The sequence below is a fragment of the Lycium barbarum genome, chromosome 9 (genome assembly GCF_019175385.1).
Source record: "Lycium barbarum isolate Lr01 chromosome 9, ASM1917538v2, whole genome shotgun sequence".
NCBI classification, from domain to species: Eukaryota; Viridiplantae; Streptophyta; class Magnoliopsida; order Solanales; family Solanaceae; genus Lycium; species Lycium barbarum.
The window spans coordinates 12,787,123-12,795,220 of record NC_083345.1 but is presented as its reverse complement, the minus strand read 5'-3'; the positions used below and the strand labels follow the sequence as shown (position 1 = coordinate 12,795,220).

The 8,098-nt window shown below is 30.6% G+C and overlaps 1 long non-coding RNA gene across 1 annotated transcript; it reads left to right on the top strand.

Annotated features, from left to right (window-relative positions):
* The first annotated feature begins 5,966 nt into the window (after positions 1-5,966).
* On the top strand, positions 5,967-7,891 carry LOC132610849 (uncharacterized). The gene is made up of 2 exons (XR_009571331.1): positions 5,967-6,530; positions 7,515-7,891. It is a non-coding gene; the product is annotated as an uncharacterized LOC132610849 (long non-coding RNA).
* The last annotated feature ends 207 nt before the right edge of the window (positions 7,892-8,098 follow it).

Genomic DNA, 8,098 nt, shown 5'->3' with positions numbered 1-8,098 from the left:
AATTCACTTCTTAAAAAGTCAAATTACCTATCAGTTAATCGTGATTAAGTGATATATACTCACTATTTAAAGAAATCCTTATTTTTATATATGGTTAAAAAAAGATAAAGGTTTTACATGAGGAGAATTTCCTAAGAATTACGACTGGCAGCAGCTATCGTATAATATTGGAGCATAATTATATTGCATAATTTTCTTAAAACAAACACCACACCAAGAGATCTAAGTTTGCTACAAAAAAGTCAGAGCCTTTTGGGGTTGTAGGACATAGATTTCAAGTGGAAACAAGAAATGAGAGTCATTTTATAAAGGCCTCTTAATTGAATCATACGTGTGTGTGTATATATATATATATATATATATTTTTTTTTTTTTTTTTAAAATGTATAAGAAGATTATCATCTTATATATCGAGTATGACCTATGTGTTTTTTTAAACGAATTATTATCCTACAAAATTTAATTTTATGACATTAGTCCCAAGTCGAGACCAACCAAATTTTCTTAGTTAATCGAACATTATTTTATCTACTGGGGCCGCATCATATTAGTAGACACGTTGTTGGTTTGAAGAAGTCGTCATGCAAAATGTGTTGCAAATTCTACTAGGAGTCTAGCACTTTTTTGTTTAACACTAGGTTAATTACGACTCATCAACCACTTTTTTGTTTAACACTAGGTTAATCACAACTCATCAACACTAATTTGTAATGTACAACCTACCGTATAGTTTATTTCCTAGCTAGTTAAATTCCCAGGAAGGAGGGCCGAAGTGCACAAATAACCAATTTGAGGATCACTATTTAATGTATAGCCAAAATTCATAAATTTTTATAAGTTTAGCCGATTCACAATCAACTTCAGATTCATAGGATTGAAATTGAGAAAATCTGGGATTTGGCGCGATAGTTCCAAATTTCAGACATACGAGTTTGGAAGTTGAAAATTCTAGATCTAAAGTTTGGCTCGGTAATCCCAAACTTAATGTCACGCCAAACTTCATATAAAATGTTTAAAAGTTTTGTCGTGCAGTTCAAACTTCGAACATGTAGGCCTAAAGTTAAGCTTGACACTCCCCAACTTCAAACTTGTACGTTTGATGTTTGAACTAAGTAGGCGTTTGGACATGCGATTTCATCTCACGAGATGAAATCATGAGACGAAATCAGCATTTGGACAGGCGATTTAATCTCTGATTTCATCTCATGAGATGAAATCCCAAATCATCCAAAAAGGCATGATTTGGGATTTGAAATCATGATTTCAAAAAATATAAATGTAAAATTTGACCCATACGTTTATATTTTGTAAAAAAAGACCCATAAGTTGGTGGATATATTTACTAATCATGTTTACCAACCATTTATATTAAATATTAATCTGCAAGTTGGTAAAATATTTTCAACAATTAATTACTCCCACTATTACATTACTATTCATGTTAAATTTTCCTTTTTATTGAACTAAAGTTTGATCAATTGATGTTGTATTTTTTTACAAAAGCCTTCTAGTAACGTATTAATTTTATTATGAACTATGATTTACTCATTTGGTAAGATTGTATAAGAATTGGGAAAATTTTGATGGTTTTTACAACTTGTGGGGGGTTTTTATGTTTATAAAAAAAACTGCAACTTAAGAAATTCAAATTGCATGTCCAAACATGATTTCATCTCATTAGATGAAATCATGTCCAAACGGCTCCTAACTATGTTGCTTCTCTTTTGCACCTTCAAGCTCTTTTTTCTTTTTCAACGGCCTTTTTCTCCAGATTTTGACATGCTTATATCCTGTTACACCATAAAAATAGTCCATATATATACCCCATCATATGGCATATTCATACATGTATAGACTATAGTCGTTACAAACAACATAAACAAACAGATAATTAACCAATGTACACTCGGGACATTCATAGACACTGAATGTGTGTATGTGATGAAGCATAACTTTACAGAATGGTAAAAGACAAAGAAACTTGCATGTTATCAGATTAACGAGGCATTCGTAGTGTTCTGCCGTATTAAATTAAAGGATTTGAAGATGAAGTAGAAGCGGAGGAGAAGCATTTTTGCCAATACTGATTGCAGATTAAATATTTAAAAAAAAAAAACTAAATATAGCTTAAATAACAGGGTAAAAACTGACCACCACATGAAATTATTACAGCAACGAGATCTTAGGATAAAAATCTAACGGACCAAATGAGCTATTAGAAAAGGTTTAAAGGTTGAATTAATCATCAAAAAAAGAAATTCGGATACATTCTGATAAAAATTGAACTTGATAAAATTAGAAAAAAAAATTACAGAGTATTAACCAATGAATTTTTTTATCAACACCATGTTAACTTTTTCTATATGGAAGGCCACACGAAAGGTAAATGCATGAAGGAGGACAGACAACACGGTAACTTATTTTCCATATGTGGGATAAATGATATCAATTCTGTTACAGAAAGATACGAGATTAAAACTTAATGCTCTAAATGTTTTTCGTGTCATAAGAATCTAATTCTAAATAAGGGGGATTAATCAGTACTGTTAAGTCCGACGAACATCCTTAATTACTTGTGGCCTTGTGGCTTAAAACTAATGAAAAATTTGAAGGAAAGTCTTCCGAATTATAATTAATATCAGGGTACCCCCCGGCCCCACAACCCCACCATTATTTTTTTTTAATTATTTTTTTGGGATTAGGCAATTTACAAGATAGCTTTCATTTTATGAGCGGCTGACAAATAGTTGCGACTTGCGAGACAACAATCACAGTAACTAAAAAACAAGAACTTGTATGTCAAACTTTGTTGAAATATGTAAATAAGGACTTAAAAATACTCTAACGGCTTAATTTTTTTGATGAAAGTAATTACATTATTCAATATGATACCAGAGCATCCATAAATGCTTTGTTTTGGAGAGTATAGACTACAATTAACACTCTCATTTTTGCATGATTTAAATGGAAAATGTTATTGATCAAGAGTCCAAGACAACATAATTGGATATGATGGTGCAAGTTTCTTATGAAGATAGCTGGGAAGCTAGAACATTATGATTATGCATATACCAATAATCTCCTTATTTAGTTTTGAAATATTCTAAAAAAGATTAATAGTTTTCACTCTAAACAATAAATACCGCCAATATTCTCCTTATTTGATTTTTTTTCCTTATCCCATCTAACTTTATGTTTCATTATCGAAATCGTCGGATTTGATAGAGCCCAATGATGTCTAGCCATTTGTGGTTCGCTATTTATTATATTGAGGCTATGTGTTATATTCTCACTTTTTCTAGACTATATAATATATATATATATCTTTAAAAGGCAAGAATATATCAATTCGAAAGTCCTAATTATGTTTTACTAGAGCTTTAGAGTTAGATTCCTGCATATATAATTAATGCATCTTCTCATCCCAACAAATTAATCACCTAATTTGTCATCTGATACTATATGCTCCGGAGCATATAGTATAAGATGATAAAATCCCCTGAAAAATCACCAAAGATTTTATAGTTTATTTTCCTCAATATTGGTTAAAACCAAAAATGTATGCACACGTTTCCGCTAGGGAATCATAGCATATAATAGATTAATCATTGAATTAAACTGTTTAATTGACGCAGTAAATTTATCTACTTTAATTTCTTAAGTGTTTATGTGTTATTGGACTTTAACATAATAAAATCGATACTAAGTGATCTTCTAACGGCCAAAGTGCATCTTTGAGGAATATGGCAACCAATGGAATATGTTCCAGGAATGAAAAAAGAAAACCTATAGAAAAATTGTGAAAGGGAAAAGAAAGATAAAATAAAGAAAAAGAGGAATTTTCGTAAAAAAGAAGATTTTTCATCTGGAAGCTCTAACATCATTAACACATAAATCTTGAAAGTTTAGGCAGATGCGACTAATCATGTTTAGAGGAATCATCCTACAGTATCTCTCTCCTAATCCCCTTTTATCGCAATACACGCATTTACCGTTATAACAAATACTTATATAATTACTGTATGTCACATTTAGTAGGTAATTACATATAAATTTCTTGATAAAATTAATTGATAATCTGATAAAAATAATACAACTAACATACTACCATAAATTGAAATTCACTAATAAAATAAATTGTTTTACTCTATCGATATTTATAACTTAAATCCTAATTCTAATTAATGTCAGTGCTGGCTTTGGCATATATCCTCGTAATAATTCAAGTCTAGCTAGCTAGGCTCTATACAAGGAACAAAATGACATAGAAGAATAATTAATTAATTAATTAATATTAGTATTAGTATTAGTCTTGAATTGTATATATGAACTACCTCATTTAGAAGATTAATTGTTTGAGGAGAACCACTTCTATTTATTTATGTTGGGTTAGAACAATTACTTTTATTTTTTATGTTTTAAATTTAAAATAAGAGAATTTCAAGGAGATATCACTATTTTTTTTTACTACTTTTACAGTTTAATTACTAACACAAGTCATTCTCTTGATTGTCTGCATCAGGTCGTATGTGTTAAGAAAGCCATAAATTAAACCAGCTGTCACCAACGTGCATCTATCCACATATCATGAGAAGTAAGTATCCTACAAATGGCAATTCTGGAGGAAAGTGCCATCGAAACTGAACAAAAGAAAAACAGCTAATGAGGAATGTCTTAAATGCACATTACTTTTTATTAACAATAATCTTGTCTGGTTAAGATGCTCCTTCCGTTTCTTCTTTTATCTTAATTAATCTTTTCCTTCATCAAGCCATGGAAAAATATGGTCCCCTACGAAAAAAAAAAACTTATTGCATTTACAATAATTGGGTAACGTATATGTGTCTGTACATAAATGTTTTTTCCACTTAACTATGAATAATTGATTTATATAATATTACTGAATTAAATTACTTAAATTATGATAAATTAGTATGATTTACTATAAACACCCGAGGTGAATAATTTTTAGTGTGTTGATACAATCCCCAAACTCGACCTCTTTCCTTTCTTTTAATTTTCAATATTACTTTACTTGCGTCCTCCCCACAAATTTACAATAATTATTGTGCAAGTAAAATTACACACTCGTTGAATTGATTTATGCCTGATGCACTTGCGTTTGATGATTTGTAAACCTTATGACGTTGTTATAAACGTTATCAATCTACCCGTAAAGCCCGCACCCACTTTGTCACTTACGTACATGCATAAGGTATATTAATGTAGTTGTGTTTTAATTAGTGCACAAACCGTTCCTCCACATATACATTGTATGAGGAGAAAAGGTTGTGAATTGGGTGGGGAGATGGAAGTTATCAGTTATAGAATTAGAAATTCTGTGTGTGAGAGTGTCACGAATCATGACTCGTGACATATAAGAATCAAACTTATAACCTAAAGTAAATTTTGACATACGAAAAACAAATTTTTACCCTATTTAACACATAATCATTTTCTGACAAAAGAGAGATTCAATTGAATTGCCTTCAGATCACATAGCTCTGCCCTTGAAGGCAGTAGGTATATATGCCGTATATACTGCATTCATCTTGAATTATATAAACATATAATTGATGTCTTTCCAAAACAATATGTAATTACAATACCTTGCAGATACGCGAGTAAAATCAAAAGAAAACAATGGATGTATAAGAATATTTAATAAAATGTACTAATTTCAATAGCTTAAACTTTATATAGATGAGATGATTACATAATTTAATATTCTAAGGCAGAGCAGATAGAGGTAGATAGAGACACTAAATTCAATTCTCACCATCAGATATTATCAAAAAATAATTTACGTATTTGACCCGTAAAAAAGAAATAAAAAAGAATCAGATTCGCGCGTGATACTACCGGGAGTATGAGAAAAGTGTGCATGAAAGGGTCCCCCACTTTCCAACCCTAAAGTTAATAAATGCTCTTACAACATATAGAAACTCACACTAACCTATCTGCAATCTGCATGGTGCTAGTCTTGGCGTGATAATATTCAATTTGCATCACTTGGAGTTGGGACCACTCTTTACATCTACATATTTTTGTTCCTATTTGTATATCATTAATTTTTCCACACCCTTTTTCTTTCACCAATATATTTATTAATTTCTCTTATCTTTATCACTTATCCCACAGAAAAAAAACTCTTAAAGAGATAATTCCCCTTTATTTTTCTTCCTCACACCCCTATTTATACCCCCACTTCGTTGAGGAAGTCATATAAACTTAGGTCTCTTCTTCTTCTTTTATTTTTTTTCTCTTCTTGTTATTAGGTTTTCTTGATTTTGTTGATATATTTCTAGCGTACACCACTATCAGTTGAAGCTGCCAGCATGATCTAAACTTACCTACAATTAAGTTGAGGGAAGATCAGATCATGTGGTAGCTTCACCCGTTAGTTGGTACTACGAATAATTAGTAGTATTAATTCATCATGAACCCTAATCTCTTCATTACTGTTGTATTGTTCTTCTTACACTTGATGTATATGCAGATTCCTATGGAGGAAGAGAATTATATTAAGGGTAATGCTCTACTCTTGTTTCTTGGATTTCTTTAATATGAGTTTCATTTGAATTGGTCTTTTTTCGTTTTTATAGTCGTCTTTGAAAAATTATATATATATACCTGCTAATCTGATGTCCATCCCAACTTATATTGTGTTAGAATGGTATTTTCTATTGTTTGCTGCATTTTTTGTAGTCTATCCTAACAAATCTAGAGGAAATTTTGGTTCCAGATGGTTTGATTATTGATTCTTGTTCTTTTCTTTTCCCAATTCTTTCCCAAAAAAAAAGAAAAAAAATATTGAAGGCTTTAGTATTTTTGGAAATTTAATGGAAGTGAATAGTACTAATGGTGTTTTTGGTATTTCGATATCTGAGTCTTACAATCTCATGATTTCTGAGGGGTGAGCCTTATCAACAAAACCAAGAATTTCTTCGTACTGTTTTTTTCTGCAAATTTGTTGCCGCATGAAATGGACCAGATCTTGATAAGTTCACATCTATTTTATTTTTTGAGGCTGTCGTTTGTATTCGGTACTATTGATATTTTTGACATGACCCTGTTCTATTCCTTTTTTTTTTTTCAAAAAAAAAACTTTTTATTAACCTAAGGTTGCTTCATTGCTTTATTAAACTACTGTTCTAAAGTAAAGAAAATTATGTATCCTTTTGCTTCCAGCAATCATTCACATATACATTATAAGTGCTCTTCAAACATGTTAAAGTCAAGGATCCATCATTAAGTTTCCCTCATGACCTCGGCTAAAATCTAGGAGAAAAGAGGTTAAAATGACCTTTGCATAATGACTCATCATAATTTGAACATTTAGATCATGGTTTTTCTCAACTGTGAAATGAAATCATTTTAAGGTACATTCTTTAAAATGTGGAAGAGACATAGAGACCTTTAATTATGATCAATTAGTTCGGTATAACACCACAAAAAAAGCCATTTAATGATCATGTAATCCTCTTTACGGGTTTATTGTTTCTTTACTTTAGGACGAAATGATGCTAAACGATTACAATGACCAAGTGCAATGGACACTTTAAAGTGGAAGGAAGCGAAAACAAAAGAGGGGAAGAAATATATATAGAACATTACAACAACAATAATACCTTGGGAGTGAACATTAATGTACTCAATTACTTTAAAATTTATTAAAGCACTGATTTTTTTTTCTCATCTAGAAAATATAAATGGCTTGAGGAGACAAAGGGAGGAACAAATTTTCCAAGAAATATTTCACTTATTCCTTGTGAAATTTTGGCCCTGGGTACTGTAAGGTAGAAATTGCATTTACAGGCTACTTTTCAGTCCTATCTTTAAAAATAGTAATTATGAAATTTTGAAACTCCAGAACACGTTTATTGTTCAATTACAAAAGCTAAAAGATGAATTCTTGTGAATTTGCTCTTAGTAGCATGTACAGACTCCATTTATAATAACTCTTATTAGCTAAATGTATATGTTATTCTCATTTCTCCCTTTGACCAGAAAAAAATGAAGGAAACTAGTGAGAAGGAACTGTTTTTCCATTAATATTTTTTAAAATTGTGGCTCAGAAATATATACTTGTTTTTGC